Source organism: Hyla sarda, unplaced genomic scaffold (genome assembly GCF_029499605.1).
Source record: "Hyla sarda isolate aHylSar1 unplaced genomic scaffold, aHylSar1.hap1 scaffold_38, whole genome shotgun sequence".
NCBI classification, from domain to species: Eukaryota; Metazoa; Chordata; class Amphibia; order Anura; family Hylidae; genus Hyla; species Hyla sarda.
The window spans coordinates 416623-438602 of record NW_026610399.1 but is presented as its reverse complement, the minus strand read 5'-3'; positions in this window follow the sequence as shown (position 1 = coordinate 438602).

Sequence of the window (21980 nt, the reverse complement as noted above, 5' to 3'; positions counted from 1 at the left end):
TAGTGATTGGCTGTAACAGTCTGTGTCGAAAGGGCTAAGGAAGCGCAAAGTCAAGCGAGACCCAGGAAGCATTGCAATAGGAGAGGCAAGGGATCAGTAAGGTAAGTACGACTTCTTTTATTTTGCAACATAAAAAAATGGAAAAAGAAATAATATATATATATATATATATATATATATATATATATATATTTATTTTATTTTTTTTTTTTTTATTATTATTATAATTTTTTATTTTTATTTTTTCAGACCACTTCTGTTAATCTAATAACTCCTTTATTCTCTGAGCAGTAACCATACAGCATATGCCTCCTGGTCAGTACATATTTTCAATGTGGACAGGAGCCCCATATCCCATACAGTAAACACTGATGAACTATGCATTGCTGTTTACCGTGGAGGTAAGTAGCAATGATATGCTACACAATTTAACTCCTCACACTCCATTGGCTCTCTGCATCTGGACAAGGGAGTGTAGGACCAAATCTAAACTGATCATCAAATCTGGAACAAATTTGAAGGCCGATTTAACCAAAACCTCTTGATACATATGATCGTGCTCAGCGCAGGTTTCATATTACTCCGGTGATATTAATTAAGTGTCCCAGTACTAATGTGCCAGCTACTATCCATAAGAAAATGTTGTGTGGGTGGGAGAAAAAATGTCTTCATACTGTATAAATGTGTATGGGATACTGTCGGTTTATTTGCGAAGGTATTTATGTGCACTACAGCTCAATATTTGCCTACATTGTGGGAAAACAATAAGTTTTAAAGCGTACCTGTCAGATCACCCAAAAAATAAATAAATACAAAAAAATGTTATATGTTGCTCAGTATCTCATCCTGATCATGTACATGTATTCTTTATGGTGTCTATGACCAATATTTCTCTTAGAATTCACTTTATTTACTTGGAGTGATTGCAAAGTGAAAGTAATTTTCAGGTACAGCATGGGGGCGGGTCCTCACTGTGATGGCCACGCCCCCTCCCTCTCTGCTCTGGGAGCGGTAACCCTTTCCTTTCTGGTTTTATGCTACACATAAACACACACACACACACACACTATGGGGGAGATTTATCAAAACCGGTGCAGAGGAAGAGTGGTGCAGTTGCCCATAGCAACCAATCAGATTGCTCCTTTCATTTTCCACAGGCCTCTAAAGAGGCCTGTGGAAAATGAAAGAAGCAATCTGATTGGTTGCTATGGGCAACTACACCACTCTTCCTCTGCACAGGTTTTGATAAATCTCCCCCATATGTGCCTACAGCTTTTGCAAAACTACAGCTCCCAGCATGCCCACACATCCTAGGAGTTGTAGTTTTGCAACAGCTGGAGGCATATGACTGGTAAGACTGATTTTCAGCAGTGTTGCAGCAGGCTGTGTTCCTCCACTTGTTGCAAAACCACAACTCCCAGCATGCCCACACATCGTTTGGCTGTGCAGGCATGCTGGGAGTTGTAGTATTGTAACAGCTGGAAGCATATGAGGAGATGGGGTTGACCCAAAACCTGTTAGTTCCAGCCTGGACCTGGTTCTTTTAAATTATAATATATATATGCCATATATCCCATATATCCCTATTCATAGCCCTATTCTTGCAAGGCATATACACACCTAGGTCACTTGTGAGTTTCTATATAAAATCCTGTCTACAGTGAAGTCACTGCCCCTGTTCATGTTCGCGTTGTGAGGGCAAAGCTCTTAGGTTCTTCATGTCCAAAAAGGAGCTTTCCGTGTTTTTGACAGAGAGAATGACAAGGCTGAACAAGGGTCTCCCTGCAGTACACTATGGTCCTATGGTCAGAGTTAGTGCTGGATGGCTGTCACATCATTAAATATGTTCCTACATACATTCCTATGCACCACAATAAGCCAACCCTGAAGATCCTCATCAGTAGAGATGAAGCTAACTGGAATGTGAACATTACTATCTGCATCTAAGATGCTAAAAAGCACCTCAGAGATTCCTAAATTCAGTACAATTGCTATAAAAAGCATCATTTCAAGGGACAGTGACCAAATATCCATTCATCTGGCTAAGAAGCTGTAACATTCCAAGCTGTGCCAAAACAACTGTATTATATTGGATTTGTACAAGATGTTCAGTAAAAGTTGTTAAAGTTGTTTTACGGAATCTTTGTGTTCAGATGTTTCATTTCCGCTCTTTGAACTATAAGAACAGATTCAATGACAAAAGAGACAATGGAGTTTAAAGGGTACCTCTCATCAAAAAAACTTTTGATATATTATAGATTAATGTATGCAGAATTACTTTACAATTGCATGTTATTAAAAAATATGCTTCTTTCTATTTAATTTTCCACTTTGAAGAAATGTCCACTAGGGGTCTCCCTACCAGTCCTGGCAGCAAGCATTTCAGACTCATGCTGGAGTCCTAAACACTATGAGCTGCCAGTCTGCTTTGTTCACAAAGGAGAACACTCAGAGCAGCCAGCCTGCTTTGTTCACAGCCTGTTTGGCTGTGAACAAAGCAGGCTGGCAGCTCTGAGTATTTAGGACTCCAGCATGAGTCAGAAATGCTTGCTGACAGGACTGATCGGGAAAAATACAATAGAAAGAAGCATATTTTTCATTAACATGCTATTGGAAAGTTATTCAACATTCATTAATCTAAAATATATCAAAAGTTTATTTGATGATAATAGGTAGAGAGGAGAGACAGCACCGATCCAATCAGCATGTGCAGGTGATCATCCGGGAATGCCAACCCGGAAAGGCATACAGAAGTTCAAGGTGGATACAGCACCAAATAGCTGAGGACTCAGGCTAGTAGATGGAACAAGACTTTATTTGCCATCCATGTGCAACGTTTCGGCAATAAACTGCCTTTTTCAAGCAAATCAAACAAAGTGACAATGTGCATATATATAGGAATCACAACATCCTGTGATTGGTTACATAACAGGTGTTATACATATATCATTACAATCAATGGCCACATCCATATTGGCTAAACTGTGTTGTCATAGTGATTCAAATACACAAGAGATATAAATATAAGAAATATGAGAAAACAGCCATCTATAACATATATAAGCTTCAGATGTGTTCACTGGGACTTCACTTACACTGATCCATGTCACCGATTGCATCTTCATCACATAGATCGCAGAAAAAATCTTGCGTCTGTATGTGACAACTTCGCTTGTAAACAACCGAACTGCGGCTGCGTGGCTCCACACCGTGTAGTTCCGATCAGCTGACCACTATAGGTCAGCTGATACAGGAGCGTCATAGATGCCCAGGATCAAAACAGTATGATCCGCACAAGCGCCAACTACCTGCGCATGCGTAGTGCGTCTGAATTAGTCACCGCACATCAGTGAACCGGCCAGCGCATATCATATGCGCCTGCCGATACCAGAGGCGCACCTGACCAAAGACGCACCGCATAATCTATAATGCATATGAGTCTAAATAGACTTCCATACATGCACTCATCAAGACTAACATTTTCATTAAACCTAGGCATTTGTTAATAACAATAAAAAGGTATTGGTTTGGACTTTTGATTGACTTGGAAGGATTTTTTAGACGGTTGCGCCTGAAGGGCTTTTTTCAGGACACTCCGCTGAATGATAATACTGATATCAATACTAGTGTGATTCAATCTGCTGAGTTAACTTTAAAGGATGTCAATTTGTTTAACAAAAGTCATTTTATGCCACCCAGAACCAATAATGGAATTGAAGCATTTGTGGAAGTTGTTACCAAACAGATTAATACATTAAAAGAAAATTCTACTCATTCCGGTTGGCATAATTTGACCCGCAGGGAACATGATGTACTATCTAGGTTACAAAAAAATTCTGATATCACCATTAAAGCGACAGATAAGGGGGGTGCCCTGGTTGTTATGGACACCCCACTTTATTTGGCCGAGATTACTAGACAGGTTTCTGATGTCACAGTTTACAGTAAACTTAAGAAGGACCCTTTGAAGGAAATTCAGGCTGACATTGCATTTCTTTTACAACAGGCGGTTGAGAACAATATTATAGATGCAGAATTGGTAACATATTTGACTCAAAAACATCCCATAACACCAGTCTTATATTGTTTACCTAAGATACATAAGAAACTCCAGAACCCTCCCGGACGACCTATTGTCTCCGGGAGTGGTTCTGTGTTCTCCCCCATTGCTATCTATTTAGATAAGGTTTTAAGATGTCATGCCACTTCAGCTAAATCATTTATTCGTGACACTGGTGATTTTATCTCTAAAATTCAGGACTTGGTTTGCCCCCCTGGAACCCTTCTGGTATCATTCGACGTGGTTAATCTTTACACGTCAATCGAACACTCAAAGGGGAACCAGGCGGTCGCCAATTGTCTATTATCCACTGATCTTTCTGCGGGGGCACGTTCCCTTGTTTTGGACTTATTGGGGGTCATCCTCAGGCGGAATAATTTTCTGTTTGGGGATGACTTCTATGTCCAAAACAGGGGAACGGCCATGGGGTCCAATGTGGCCCCAACATACGCAAATGTATACATGACGGAATTTGAGGAAAATTATATCTACAAATCACAATGGTATCCTCATGTACGGACTTGGTTCCGCTACATTGATGATACCTTTGTGATTTGGACGGGTACTTTGTCACAACTTCATTTGTTCTTGGATGAACTGAATGGTATATACCCTGAACTTCAGTTCACCATGGTGGTGTCCGAATCATCGATTCAATTCTTGGACACGTTTGTTACAATAATTGACGGTAGATTATCAATGGATCTTTACACAAAGAAAACAGATAGGAATAGTGTTTTACAATATGATAGTTTCCATCCTAGATCCACAGTTAAATCACTCCCATGGAGCCAATTGCTACGTGTTAAACTGATAGTGTCAGATCCTATACAGTCCGCTAAAAGAATCGATGAGATGCAAGGGAAATTTAGACGTAGGGGTTATCCACAATGTCTGTTAAATCACCAAATAGACTTCACTTATTATTCATTATCACCTTATATGAAGATTACAGCGGATGATGAATTCACTGAGGACTCCTTGAAAAAATTTTCTTTTTGTATAAATATAGACCTTATGATTTGAATATATTCTGTGTTACACTGATCCTTGTTTCAATATGACATCTTCTTGTGATATACCTTTTTATTGTTATTAACATAGATGCCTAGGTTTAATGAAAATGTTAGTCTTGATGAGTGCATGTATGGAAGTCTATTTAGACTCATATGCATTATAGATTATGCGGTGCGTCTTTGGTCAGGTGCGCCTCGGGTATCGGCAGGCGCATATGATATGCGCTGGCCGGTTCACTGATGTGCGGTGACTCATTGAGACGCACTACGCATGCGCAGGTAGTTGGCGCTTGCGCGGATCATACTGTTTTGATCCTGGGCATCTATGACGCTCCTGTATCAGCTGACCTATAGTGGTCAGCTGATCGGAACTACACGGTGTGGAGCCACGCAGCCGCAGTTCGGTTGTTTACAAGCGAAGTTGTCACATACAGATGCAAGATTTTTTCTGCGATCTATGTGATGAAGATGCAATCGGTGACGAGTCCTCAGCTATTTGGTGCTGTATCCACCTTGAACTTCTGTTATTTGATGATAGGTACCCTTTAAGGGACTACCAGATTAGGCAAAGGCTGTTTGGGCATGCTGGGTGTTGTCGTTTGGAAACAAGTGGAGGCACCCTGGTTGGGAAACATTGGTTTACAAAAAGTACATTTCACACTACTTCAGTTGTGTTCACATTTTAGTATTACTGGATCAGTACAAATATTCCAGATGTTGCCGCTGACATCAGAACAGGGAATGAAAGCTGATAAATGCATTTGAATCGCAAACACTAGTAAAACCTGTCTACCCCATATAGATGAATGTTCATATTCTCACATTCTAACATCCGGAAAAACATGTAACTTAAGGTTGTATATTTGTTAGGATTTTAGAAAATAGATCACTTTAGATTCCATGATATTTACTTTGCCAAATTTACACATCTGATGAGTTACATAACTGAGATTCCAAAAAAATGATGCATTAAAGGTGTTTTCCCATTAAGAACATGCAAAGTCATAAATAATTTAATGGGGAGGGGTGCACATAGTGTATCACACAAATCCCTACAGACTCCCAAATCAGACACCTAAATAAATGCAGACCTCAGATGAAACTCCCTAAATAATTACAGACCCAAGACCACACCCCTTAAAGAATATACACAATCTCTATGCACAGACCCAAAGCCCTAAACAAACACACTTAATGAATACAGATGTCACCCTGCACCTTCTAAAATTATAGTTTTGGAAGTAAAAAACACACAGAGTTCTGTGGGTTATTGTAAAACACCTTACACCCATTGATTTTAATGGGAGATGGGGTACCATGTAAAAAAGAAGTTGCATGTCATGTATTTTCCATGTTGTTATGTACTAAAGTTCCCATTAATGTCATTGATCTTCAGGGCACGGCCACCCCAGGCTTCCAATGGCTCAGAAAGAATCATGCTGCAAGGCTGAACATGGGCATAGATTATGTAATGTGTTCTGCATGGGTATAGACACCTCTGGCAGCAGATTATGTCCTTAAAGGGTACCTCTCATCAAATAAACTTTTGATATATTTTAGATTAATGAATGTTGAATAACTTTCCAATAGCATGTTAATGAAAAATATGCTTCTTTCTATTGTATTTTTCCCGATCAGTCCTGTCAGCAAGCATTTCTGACTCATGCTGGAGTCCTAAACACTCAGAGCTGCCAGCCTGCTTTGCTCACAGCCAAACAGGCTGTGAACAAAGCAGGCTGGCAGCTCTGAGTGTTCTCCTTTGTGAACAAAGCAGACTGGCAGCTCATAGTGTTTAGGACTCCAGCATGAGTCTGAAATGCTTGCTGCCAGGACTGGTAGAGAGACCCCTAGTGGTCATTTCTTCAAAGTGGAAAATTAAATAGAAAGAAGCATATTTTTTAATAACATGCAATTGTAAAGTTATTCTGCATACATTAATCTATAATATATCAAAGTTTTTTTGATGAGAGGTACCCTTGAAAGGGGTACTCTGCCCCTAGACATCTTATCCCCTATCAAAAGGATAGGGGATAAGATGTCTGATTACAGTGGTCCCACTGCTGGGGACCCCGGGATCTCGACAGCAGCACCCCGCTGTCATTATTGCACAGAGCAAACTCGCTCTGTGCGTAATGACGGGTGATATAGGGGCCGGATCATCGTTATCGGATTGCTGCAGCCGAGAACATAAAGGTCCTCAGCGGTGGGACCCCCACAATCAGACATTTTATATAAGACTTCTAGGGTCGGGGTACTCCAGTGATTTATTTATTTATTTTATTTTAATCAATTGGTACCAGAAAGTTAAACAGATTTGTAAATTTGTATATACTTATATTTAAAAATATATATATATTAATCCTTCCAGGACTTATTAGCTTCTGAATACAACAAAGGAAGTAATTTTCTTTTTTAATTTATTTTCTGTCTGACCACAGTGCTCTCTGCTGACACCTTTGTCTTTCTCAGGAACTGTCCAGAGCAGGATAGGTTTGCTATGTATATTTCCTCCTACTCTGGACAGTCCTGAGACAGACAGAAGTGTCAGCAGAAAACACTGTTGTCAGACAGAAAATACATTTAAAAAGAAAACAACTTCCTCTGTAGTATACAGCAGCTGGTAAGTACTGGAAGGGATAATATTTTTAAATAGAAGTAATTTACAAATCTGTTTAACGGTCCTGCAACAATTGATTAAAAAAAATAATAATAATAATGACTGGAATACCCTTTTATAAACAAAGAGGTAGGGCAGCTGAATTCCAACATGTCCCATCCTTCTCCAACCCCTAACATTGTGTACCCTATTATGTAGCTGGAGCAAGAAAGATCTGCAATGCCCATTACCCTTCTGGATGATCTGGTACAGGCTTGGATTATATGGAAAGTCCAATCATTTCAATAGACAATTTATAATCAGAGGTGGCTTTAGGTTAGATGGCGTCAAGTGCAGAAATTTTAGCTGCTACTAAAAACACCTAAAACCAATAAATATTTGGCACTCACTTCTATCATCTGCTTGGTCCTTTGTCCATGGAAGTTTTTATATGCAGGTTTTCTCTCTTTCCTTTCCTCTTTATTGTTTGTTGCTTTATACAGTACATGTCCGGGGTTCAGGCCTTGTGGTTTACACTGGCCGGATCCTCATAGACATCAAGAAAGTAAAACCGTAAACAGGACCAAGCCTTCCCGCCATTGTTGTGTTTGGCACTGTGGAGACATTTTTTTAGGGTGTTAATCCTCGGGTGGGCCAGTATTCTAATGTCACAGCTTGATTTCCCATCCAAGAGCCTTGGCCATTGGCATCTTTGTGGCAACAAACATGAGTGTTATTTCTTTGTCTATTCTGTTTCTCAGATGAGTTTAGGACAATAAACAAGAGAGGGAAAGAACTGATCCCATGTTCTAACCCCAATAACTTTAATGATGTCCAAACTGAGCAAAGAGCCCTGTCTGGGGGAGGGGGAGGGGGTGGGGATTTAATAGAATATTGCTAAACACTCAATGTCAAGCAGCAGCTGCAAAATAAGAATAAATAAATAAATAAATAAAGAATTAAATTATATGTATCTCAGAAGGCTGGATTGTGAGCGGCTCACCCTGTGCACGCCTACCTCACCACCTGTGCCGCGGACTGGCCGGTACCGCCTCCGGCTGCTCACTTGTGAAGAAAGAACAAGGTGCGGCACTAGATTGGTTGCAGGTAAAAACTTCTTATTTCTTTATTTGAAGATTCTGCAGTACAAGGCTGGAAGTCTGACGCGTTTCGCTATAGAGCTTAATCGTAGATTCGTAGAGCTCTATAGCGAAACGCGTCAGACTTCCAGCCTTGTACTGCAGAATCTTCAAATCTAGTGCCGGACCTTGTTCTTTCTTTATATATATATATATATATATATATATATATATATATATATATATATAAAAGGGGAAGCAGCACTCTCTAAAAAAAAAAAGGTTAGAAGTATGTGGGTGCAAGCAGACTCAGGGACCCCGTTCCTGGGTCCAAAAATTGCAAAGAGAAAAAGTGTCTGCAGCAAACCAGAACATCCAGAATACAAAAAAGTGATTTATTCCAGCTAAAAATAAGACAATGTTTCTGTGGTCTCACACTACCTTTCTCAAGATATATATATATATATATATATATATATATATATATATATATATATTAATAGAATAGTTGTTGTTGTCTGTTATTGTTAGCTTACCATCTCCTCTGCTCTGGAAGTGGAATGTATGTTTACCCCTTACAAGCTCTTAAAGTAAAATTATAAAATAATAATGTTCATAGGTTTCTCCCAGGACAGAAATAAATGTATTAATCGCTATACAATGGAATATGATGATGCCATGTACAGAAAATCATTAAAAATGATACACTCTTTCCTTATCTACCTCTGTCACTAGGTGGCTTAGCACTATATTAAATATCCCTATGTGCTCATTTCATCTGCCACTAGGTGGCACAGCACTATTAGGAATATTCTCATTCCTTTATTTGTATACCTTTTCTTTTCTACTACTTCTTTTACACACACATTCTATCTATCTATCTATCTATCTATCTATCTATCTATCTCATATCTATATATCCATACACATTATATATATATATATATATATATATATATATATATATATATATATATATATATATATATATATATATACCCCTCATATGTATCAAATACAATTGACAGGACTCTTGCACACAAACAATATATAAGTAGGTGACTATGAATTAGGTGACTATGAAGAAATGAAGAAACTTAGATGGATTGTGGTAAGAGAAACAAAGGCTGTAATGGAGCAGGTAAAAATGGATTTTACATGATGGTATGAGGTTCTGCATTCCAGAGGCTATTATAATCCTCAGTCATGTTCTAAGGCTTTTTAATGAGTCAAACATTGACTAGCAGATATATCCCCTAAAATATGTGGAACCAGCGAGCAAACTTTTTTTTTCCTTCTGTGAGAGAATTACATTACATATCTTTATCTTATCTGTATAGCCATGCATAGACTCTATTTAGTCACAGTCTGTCAGTATTAGGCTGGGTTCACATACAGTTTTTTGAACAGTATTTTTTAGCCCAAACCAGTAATGGAACCAAAACAGAGAAAATGGAAATTGTAAATATGTGAACCTTTTTCTGCGTTTAAGACCCACTCCTGGATTTGGATAAAAAGCAAGGGCAATTCCGCTATGAAGCCACTTGCATTAGTATCCTCAGGTGGCTCCACCTGTTGTCAGATTGGGGAGGCACAGTTTAACCCCTTTCTGATCCATACTGTATATTTCTGCCATGGGTCAGTTGAGGGAGTATGACATGCGCCAGGCCCATGCCATACTAGGTGGGTGTTGGCTGCTATCTACAACTGACAACTGCTGGTAATGACCAACATTACTCGCTTGCCGGCCATTTAACAGTTTCAATGCTGTGATCAATAGCAATTACAGCATTAAAACAATTTTTTGGCAAACATTTCTAGTGTCTGGTTGGCACAATTGGCACCCCCACAATGTAATTGCAGATCAGTTGTCAGTGCAGCCCAAGGCTAGCATCAGATCTAGGTGCCTGCTGTTACTCGGCTTTAATAAAGCCTGTCTATGGGCTGTACCATAAGAGAGCTCATCTAATAGATCAATGTAATGCATATGAATTATGATCATATGATCTTTATAAGCAATCAGATGACTGCTTATAAAAGGCCCCTGGGGAGGCTATTAAAAAAATAAAATAAATAAAAGAGAAGTATCAGCGCAGGATTATTCAAACTATTAAATTATTACATTTCTGATCCTGCACAGTCAACGCCGTAAACCCAAAAGTAAAAACTGAGTGCCAAAATTGATGATTTTTGGTCACATCACATCCCCCCAAAAAATGAATAACATCATCAAAGAGTCAAAACTACACAGTAGTGGAACCAGTAAAAGCTACAGCTCAATGCCATATATATATATATATATATATATATATATATATATATATATATATATATTTCTTATATGAGCACAATATTTAGTTTACTTTACAGGGGACAACTTCATCCATTGTACTGAATAAAGCTTCTTATTAGTTATTATATTTTAGTCTAATTTTCCTATTAAAGGGGTACTCCACCCCTAGACACCTTATCCCCTATTAAAAGGATAGATGATAAGATGTCTGATCACGGGGGTCCTGCTGCTGGAGACCCCTGCGATCTTGGCTGCGGCACCCCAGACATCCGGCTCCCAGAGCGAACTTTGCTCCGTGCCGGATGACTGGCAATGTGTACGCTCGTGACATCACAGTCACGCCCCGCTCATGACATCATGGTCATGCTCCCTCAATGAAAGTCTATGGGAGGGGGCATGATGGCCGTCATGTCCCCTCCCATAGACTTGCATTGAGGGGGCGTGGACATGAGGTCACAAGTGGGGCGAGTCCGTGACGTCACGAGCCTCCAGTGCTCCTGCGCTGCACTCGACGCTCTAAAACGAACCCCGTGTGCAGCCCGGAGATCGTGGGTGTCCCCAGTGGCAGGACCCACCGCAATCAGAAGTATTAGGTTCAGGTAGATGGAGAAGTCTACAAGCTTCCCCAATAACCCTCATAGACAACAGAGTCAATATGAACCCGGTTCTATGAGGTCCAAGGACAGTAGAACAGGTCTGCTTCTCAACCACCTTCTATCAATACTCATCCATTCAGTTCTCTTAAACTTCCACTCAAAAATCCCCTCACATCCATAACCCAATGGCACCAAGAAACTTGACCAGTTCTACCGAAAAGGTTTAACTCCGCTTCTAAATAAACTTTAATGCAGCAGAAAAATCTCAATAAAACATTTCTATAAAAATATTTCCCTGCTTAGACACCAGCATTCCAGGCCAGAAGACATGCAAACATACACTTAGTACCCAGCTGAGACACCCATGAGGCGGTGGCACGTGTCCCACAAGAATGGACTTTGATGATTATTCATAGAACTGTGACTTCAAGAATCTGGGATCATAGTTTCTTTGACCTCCAGTGGGTGGATGCCTTCTCCTTGGCTATTTAGTCATTTGCAGTCCCTCATGTTTATGTTTATGTCATTCTTTTGTATGGAGTCACAATCCTTCATTGGGTGATGACACGTCTATGAGTGTCTACATCATCCATGAAGTGCTGCGGTCACAAGTGTTGTTCCGCTCATTTTTTTTATTTTTTTATTTTTATCACTGTTTATTTATTTATTTTTATCACTGTTTATTTATTTATTTTTATCACTGTTTATTTATTTATTTTTATCACTGTTTATTTATTTATTTTTATCACTGTTTATTTATTTGGTTTTCCCAAAAAAAAATAACATTTACACTTTCAAATGAGTGCGAAACAACAATAGATGAGAAAAACAATTATACAAAGAAGAAGTAAAAGCAATATACAGTAGTCCCTCAAGTTACAATGTGAATTGGTTCCATTGTATGTTGAAACCATTGTATGTTGAGACCATAACTCTATGGGAACCTGGTAATTGGTTCTGAAGCCACCAAAATGTCATCCAAAAATAGGAAAAGGTGAGGATTAAAGAAAAATAAGTAGAAAACTAAAATAGATAATTCAAGTCCTTACATAGAAAAGTAAGAAAGAACTGCTGGGAGCTGTAATCACTGTCTATGTCAGTGTTTCCCAACCATGGTGGCTCCAGCTTTTGAAAAACTACAACTCCCAGCATGCCCGGACAGCCTTTGGCTGTCCGGGCATGCTGGGAGTTGTAGTTTTGCAACAGCTGGAGGCACCCTCATTGGGAAACACTGGTCTATGTAGAGGACAGGAGCTTCTTCAAGGTCCTATACGGTACATGCAATGTCCTAAAAAAAAAAGTGAAATGGCGCCGCCCTTACTTGGTTCAAAAGGAGCAGCTAACCTTGGCATAGGTTAAAAGTAGTACAGAACACGTAGTACCTCCCTGTACTGTAGGGGGCTCCACCAGATAGCCAGTCAGTGCATCGATTTAGGAATACAGGGGTTTTACCAGTGAATGCCCATTCTGATTGGTCGGTTCTTCCAGCCATTGACACATTTCGCTGATTCCACAGCAATGTATGTTGAGTCTGGTTTCAAGTTACAATGGTCCAGAAAAGACCATTGTGTGTTGAAACTATTGTATGTTGAGGCCATTGTAAGTTGAGGGATCACTGTACTATTCGCATGTCATATCATTACCTAGTATGAAGATAATATAACGGGTAGGAACACACAATTATATATCAGATATCTATGGTTAACTTTAAAGGGGTACTCTGCTGCTCAGAGTTTGGAACAAAATATTCCGAATGCTTATAGCCGGCCCCGGGAGCTCGTGATGTCATAGCCCCTCCCCTCATTATGTCATACCCGCCCCCTCAATACAAGTCTATGGGAGGGGGCGTGAGAGCTGTCACGCCCCCTCCCATAGACTTGCATTGAGGGGGTGGGGCATTACATCATGATGGGCGGGGCTATGATGTCACGAGCTCCCGGCGCCGACTCTAAGCATTTGGAACAGTTTGTTCCAAATGCTGAGCAGCGGAGTACCCCTTTAACATAGGCAAAGTATGTCCAGTCGAAGTATAAGAAACCCATGGTTAGGATTAGAATTGAACGAACTTACAGTAAATTCGATTCGTCACGAACTTCTCGACTCAGCAGTTGACAACTTATCTTGCATAAATTAGTTCAGCCTTCAGGTGCTCCGGTGGGCTGGAAAAGGTGGATACAGTCCTAGGAAAGAGTCTCCTAGGACTGTATCCACCTTTTCCAGCCCAAGGGAGCACCTGAATGCTGAACTCATTTATGCAGGATAAGTCATCAACTGCTGAGCCGAGAAGTTCATGACGAATCGAGTTCGCTCATCTCTAGTTAGGATGGTCCCCGGACAATAATATGCTTCCTTTCTAAACTGGATTATATAGTTCGAAGTCGGGAGGGTCCTATAGTATGGGGATAGATTCTCCACAAGAGGTAAAGAGAGTGATGTTGCCAAAATTAAACCAGCTGTCATGGCAGTTTTGAGAGCAAGTAGGAGAGAGATGGAATAATGAGAAAAAAAATAGGATAAAAGGAGACTAAAAAAGAAAAGGAAAAAAAAAAATCAGGGGAGGAAAATAAAATGGACGATAAAGTAAATTAGAAACATTTGTAATTGATACCTGTGTGAACTATCTTTGCTGTCACTCCTGTAGGGCGGTTGAAGCTTCAATTAATTCATCCCAAAGGTGCCATATTTTAAGAAAGCATTCAAGAGTATTGTCTATACATGCTGATTGGTACTCCATCCTACGGACCTCCCTAATTCTGGCGATTAAGGCTTTACGTGGTGGGGCTTCAGTGCAGGTGTACCAGCATGAAATTAGACATTTTGAGGACGTAAGAATAAACAGAAGCATTTTTTTTTCTGCATGCTAGATAAATTCAAGGGTAGGAGATTAAAGGGGTACTCCGGCGCTAAAACATCTCATCCCCTATCCAAATGATAGGGATAAGATGCCTGATCGCGGTGGTCCCACCGTTGGGGACCCCCGTGATCTTGCACGCAGCACCCCGTTACAATCAGTGCCCGGTGCGTGTTCACTCCGGGTCTGATGACTGGCTATCACGAGGCCGGAGCATTGTGACATCACGGCTCCGCCCCCGTGTGATGTCACGTACCGCCCCCTCAATGCAAGCCTATGGGAGGGGGCATGACAGCCACCATGCCCCCTCCCATAGGCTTGCATTGAGGGGGCGGAGCATTACATCACACAGGGCGGAGCCGTGATGTCACAATGCTCCAGCCTCATGATCGCCAATAATCAGACCCGGAACGAACATGCTCCGGTGACTGATTGTAACGAGGTGCTGCGTGCATTATCACGGGGGTCCCCAACGGTGGGACCACCGCGATCAGACATCTTATCCCTATCATTTGGATAGGGGATAAGATGTCTTAGCACCGGAGTACCCCTTTAAGAAGATAAATCTCGGGGCGCAATTGAACAGTAATGCCTGTAATCTTCCTAATCAAAATATGTTGAAGGGATCCGTTATGAATTGCGCACCTCCAGCAGAGGGGGGGGGGGGGGGATAGGTGGGGGAATATATGTTGTAATAATTCAGGAGGATGGTACCAATGCATTAGGATTTTGTATTGATTCTCCCTGTGTATAACACAGGAAGAAGACTTGGAGGCGTGTGACCAGATAGTCTGCCATTGAAGAGGGGTGAGAACTTTATTTAGGTATGTTTCCCACTTATTCATGTAGGGATGTTTTTGAGTAAAGTCATCATTTGAGGTAGACAACATATGATAAATATATGAAGTAAGTCCTCTAGTAAAATTATTATGTTGCACAACAACTCAAAGGATGTCGGGGAGAGTTGTTGTCTAAAAGATATTGATGTACCGTATATACTCGAGTATAAGCCGAGTTTTTCAGCACAATTTTTCGCGCTGAAAACACCCCCCTCGGCTTATAACTCGAGTGAACTCTCCTCCCTCAGTGGTCTTCAACCTGCGGACCTCCAGAGGTTTCAAAACTACAACTCCCAGCAAGCCATGGAGTTGTAGTTTTGAAACATCTGGAGGTCCGCAGGTTGAAGACTCCTGCCCAGGCCTTCTTCATCATCCAGCCCCCCCTCCCCCTTTTAGTTTTGTACTCACCTCCGCTCGGCGGGACGTTCGGGTGAGATGGTCCGGGCCATCTGTGCTGCAGGACCGTCCGGTGGGGAGGGATACTCGTTCCGGGCTGTTCATCTTTACCGGGGGGCCTCTTCTCCGCCCTTCGTGCCCGGCCCCGGAATAATGATGTTGCCTTGATGACCACGCACAGGGATGTTGCTCATGAACGTCCCTGTGCGTCATCGTCAAGGCAACGTCATCATTCCGGGGCCGTGCGCGAAGTGCGGAGAAGAGGCCCCCCCCCCCCCGGTGAAGATGGACAGCCCGGAACGAGTATCCCTCCCCACCGGACGGTCCTGCAGCACAGATGGCCCGGACCAGCTCACCCGAACGTCCCGCCGAGCGGAGGGGAGTACAAAACTAAAGGGGGAGGGGGGGGCTGGATGATGACGAAGGCCCGGGCAGTGGTCTTCAATCTGCGGACCTCCAGATGTTTCAAAACTACAACTCCCAGCATGCTCGGACAGCCAATGGCTTTCCGGGCATGCTGGGAGTTGTAGTTTTGGAACATCTGGAGGTCCGCAGGTTGAAGACCACTGTTAAATCAGACATTGACAAGCGGTGATGATGAAGTGGGTGGTGTGGGATGATGACAAGGTAATGATGAAGGGGGGGATGATGAAGGGGGGATGATGAGGGGGGATGATGAAGGGAGGATGATGGGGGGGGATGATGAAGGGGGGATGATAAAGGGGGGGATGATGAGGGGGGATGATGAAGGGGGGATGATGAAGGGGGGGATGATGAAGGGGGATGATGAAGGGGGGTGATGACGGGGGGATGATGATGACAGGATAATGATGAAGGGGGGATGATGAGGGGGGGATGATGACAGGGTAATGATGATGGGGGGGATGATGAAGGGGGGATGATGAGGGGGGGATGATGACAGGGTAATGATGATGGGGGGGATGATGAAGGGGGGGATGATGAAGGGAGGATGATGACAGGGGGATGATATATTTCCCACCCTAGGCTTATAGTCGAGTCAATAACTTTTCCTGGGTTTTTGGGTGAAATTTGGGGCCTTGGCTTATATTCTGGTCGGATTATACTTGAGTATATACGGTATGTTATGATATAGAACATAAGCACATTCCGGTAATCTATATCTGTCTTTCAAGGCGGAGGATGGTAATAGTGTATGTCTAACCGGGTCTGTTATGTCTGATCCAGGGGGTTATTGTTCCCGGATCATTACTTTCAGGAATATGAGGGTTTAACAAGATGGGTAAAAGAAGCATTTTAGAAGATTTGATAGGGAATTGTGAGCAAGCTAAATCCCAGAGGTTTTTAGTATGTTCTGCTAAACCTTAACCTGCATAAAGGATAATCTGAACCATAAAGTAACAGAAAAAGAGGCTAAAAGGTGAAGATTTGATGTTTAACTATTAAACAAACATAATTTGCCATTTTATCTGTTATTTGTTATATAATAAATGGGATGTCCATTATCTAAGTGGTGAAAGGGGTACTCCCGTGGAAAACTTTATTATTTTTTTTTTAATCAACTGGTGCCAGAAAGTTAAACAGATTTGTAAATCACTTCTACTAAAAAAAAATCTTAATCCTTCCAATACTTTTTACGGGCTGTATACTAAAGAGAAATCCAAAAAAGAAATGCATTTCCTCTGACGTCATGACCACAGTGCTCTCTGCTGACCTCTGCTGTCCATTTTAGGAACTGTCCAGAGCAACATATGTTTGCTATAGGGATTTTCTCATGCTCTTGACAGTTCCTAAAATGGACAGCAGAGGTCAGCAGAGAGCACTGTGGTCATGACGTCAGAGGAAATGCATTTCCTTTTTTTGGATTTGTATTTAGTATACAGCCCCTAAAAAGTACTGGAAGAATTAAGATTTTTAAATAGAAGCGATTTACAAGTCTGTTTAACTTTCTGGGACCAGTTGATTTAAAAAAACAAAAAAAAAAAAAAGTTTCCACGGGAGTACCCCTTTAACCAGGGTTTGTATCTGAGGATGAAGCAATATACAATTCCTTTGATAATTTATTCCATTTCACTTTATATACATTCATCACATGTTACAACAGGCTCCATCAATCACTAAATATTTCCGAGGATCACCTCCGATTACGACGTATAAGAACCTGATAGAAGATGGTGATTCTGAGGTTTACAGATAAGGGGACATTAGGCTCTTTCTGCATTGTTTTCTAATGTAATCCCTGCCCACAAGTGCAGGTCACACCCACCATGATGGCAGCCATATTGCCAGTGTCAGCAGACTACCTATATTAACACAATCAGAGTTTATCTATTAACAGAGCCAGGAAAGCCCCCATCAGCAATATCTACAGAATTCAATGAGGAACAGAGGATTTCCCCAATTAAGTGTGAGCAGAGTGCAACATTACTAGTATCAGCAGAGTGCAGCATTACTAGTATCAGCAGAGTGCAGCATTACTAGTATCAGCAGAGTGCAGTATTACTAGTATCAGCAGAGTGCAGCATTACTAGTATCAGCAGAGTGCAGCATTACTAGTATCAGCAGAGTGCAGCATTACTAGTATCAGCAGAGTGCAGCATTACTAGTATCAGCAGAGTGCAGCATTACTAGTATCAGCAGAGTGCAAAATTACTAGTATCAGCAGAGTGCAACATTACTAGTATCAGCAGAGTGCAGCATTAATAGTATCAGCAGAGTGCAGTATTACTAGTATCAGCAGAATGCAACATTACTAGTATCAGCAGAGTGCAGCATTACTAGTATCAGCAGAGTGCAAAATTACTAGTATCAGCAGAGTGCAGCATTACTAGTATCAGCAAAGTGCAGCATTACTAGTATCAGCAGAGTGCAACATTACTAGTATCAGCAGAGTGCAGCATTACTAGTATCAGCAGAGTGCAGCATTATTAGTATCAGCAGAGTGCAACATTACTAGTATCAGCAGAATGCAACATTACTAGTATCAGCAGAGTGCAACATTACTAGTATCAGCAGAGTGCAGCATTACTAGTATCAGCAGAGTGCAGCATTACTAGTATCAGCAGAGTGCAGCATTACTAGTATCAGCAGAATGCAACATTACTAGTATCAGCAGAGTGCAGCATTACTAGTATCAGCAGAGTGCAAAATTACTAGTATCAGCAGAGTGCAACATTACTAGTATCAGCAGAGTGCAGCATTACTAGTATCAGCAGAGTGCAGCATTACTAGTATCAGCAGAATGCAACATTACTAGTATCAGCAGAGTGCAGCATTACTAGTATCAGCAGAGTGCAGCATTACTAGTATCAGCAGAGTGCAGCATTACTAGTATCAGCAGAGTGCAGCATTACTAGTATCAGCAGAGTGCAACATTATTAGGATAAGCAGAGTGCAACATTACTAGTATCAGCAGAGTGCAGTATTACTAGTATCAGCAGAGTGCAACATTACTAGTATCAGCAGAGTGCAGCATTATTAGTATCAGCAGAGTGCAGCATTACTAGTATCAGCAGAGTGCAACATTACTAGTATCAGCAGAGTGCAGTATTACCAGTATCAGCAGAGTGCAGCATTACTAGTATCAGCAGAGTGCAGTATTACTAGTATCAGCAGAATGCAACATTACTAGTATCAGCAGAGTGCAGCATTACTAGTATCAGCAGAGTGCAACATTACTAGTATCAGCAGAGTGCAGCATTATTAGTATCAGCAGAGTGCAACATTTTTAGTATCAGCAGAGTGCAATATTATTAGTATCAGCAGAGTGCAACATTACTAGTATCAGCAGAGTGCAGCATTATTAGTATCAGCAGAGTGCAACATTTTTAGTATCAGCAGAGTGCAACATTTTTAGTATCAGCAGAGTGCAACATTATTAGTATCAGCAGAGTGCAGTATTACTAGTATCAGCAGAATGCAACATTACTAGTATCAGCAGAGTGCAGCATTACTAGTATCAGCAGAGTGCAACATTACTAGTATCAGCAGAGTGCAGCATTATTAGTATCAGCAGAGTGCAACATTTTTTGTATCAGCAGAGTGCAATATTATTAGTATCAGCAGAGTGCAACATTACTAGTATCAGCAGAGTGCAGCATTACTAGTATCAGCAGAGTGCAGCATTACTAGTATCAGCAGAGTGCAACATTACTAGTATCAGCAGAGTGCAGCATTACTAGTATCAGCAGAGTGCAGCATTACTAGTATTAGCAGAATGCAACATTACTAGTATCAGCAGAGTGCAGCATTACTAGTATCAGCAGAGTGCAGCATTACTAGTATCAGCAGAGTGCAGCATTACTAGTATCAGCAGAGTGCAGCATTACTAGTATCAGCAGAGTGCAGCATTATTAGTATCAGCAGAGTGCAGCATTACTAGTATCAGCAGAGTGCAACATTACTAGTATCAGCAGAGTGCAGCATTACTAGTATCAGCAGAGTACAGCATTACTAGTATCAGCAGAGTGCAGCATTATTAGTATCATATATATATATATATATATATATATATATATATATATATATATATACACAAATCATATGTTGCAGTATCTTGTAATATCTTTTTTATTGGACTAACATAATTATGTAGAGAAAAGCTTTCGGGATTCCTCCCTTTATCAAGTCCAAAGCAAGGATTTGCTTTGGACTTGATAAAGGGAGGAATCTGGAAAGCTTTTCTCTACAAATTTCTGTTAGTCCAATAAAAAAGATATTACAAGATACTGCAACATATTATGATTTGCAGCTGCATCACTGGACTAATACGGCTACTCAAATTTACTATATATATATATATATATATATATATATATATATATATATTATTATTATTATTATTTTTTTTTTTTTTTTTTATGACAGGAAGACTTTATAGTAATACTACCCTAAAGAAACTAGAAAGAAAGGTAAAATTATCTGAAATAACAAAGTTCTTCTGAAATGCACTAGGATAAAAGAAACATATAACATCACCATAACATATAAACATATATGTACTATACACTAGCCCCTTTATTAGAGCTCGCTGCCCTTACACTGTTAGATCTTCCCTATATTGAGGTTATGTCCATGACCCCACAGCGCAGCATGAAATCAAAGTAAACATTTTCTGTGGATGGGTTTCACTGTGAAGCCACATTAGATGGGAAAATCCAGTGATCTGAGACACTTCAAATGTAACAGCAGGACAAAGCAGCATGCGAGGAGAGGGTCGTATAGTCATGGATTGGTTCCAAGAACATGACACAGTGTTTTCTTTGCTTCCCCGACCTTCACGATCAATCCTATAGACATCTCTATTGTGAGATAGAATTGAGAATTTCTTTTCAGTCTGACCACAGACTCTCTGCTGCCATCTCTGTACATGTCAGGAATTGTCCAGAGCAGGAGCAAATCCCCATAGAGAACCTCTCCTGCTCCGGACAGTTCCTGACACAGACAATGATGTCAGAAGAGCACTGTGGTCAGACTGGAAAGAACTACGCAACTTACTGTGGCGCATACAGCAGCTGATAAGTACTGGAAGGATTACAATTTTTATATACGAATACATTTACAAATCTGTTAACTTTCTGGCACCATTTGATTTTGGGGGGGATGTTTTAAACCGGAGTACCTCTTTATAGCTGGGTTCACACAATGGACTTTCCGAGTGTCGGCTCGGAATCTATTCCGTCGTATGTTTCAGGGCAAATTTTGGGTCGTTTCACGTGGAATGCTGCACCACATTTATCCTCAGGTTGTGGGTGGTATTGCAGCTCAGTTACAACACTGGTATAACAACTTGGCTCCTCCATTTACACATACAACCTGCTGATAGTTGTAGTGCTGTTTTTGGAAGAAATTAGCTCTGTTTTTCATTGCTCAATAGCTCCTTTAAGGCTTGGTTCACATCCGCATCTGAGTTCCATTTCCATTGTAGCAGAACTTTACTGGACAAAAAGGCAATAAGCATTATATATATTTTTTTTGTCCAGTCAAATCCCCTAAATTGACACCAGATGGAAACCTGAAGTACGCCACTGAAGTCAATGGGATCCATTAGCGTCCATTGTGTAATGGGCTATCTGGGTAAAAGGGTTAAGGGAGACAAGAAATTGTCACTGAGCTCCATTTGCACAATTGTCATCTGTGTCCAGGACAGTATGGTTGGGGCGGCCACATTCTATATGGCTAAGGCCTGGTGAAATCGGGAAGTTATTACAGTTGCACCTATAGAATGATATAGTGACTGGCAGGTAGTGCCCTGTTAGGCTAGGTTTCCACTTAGT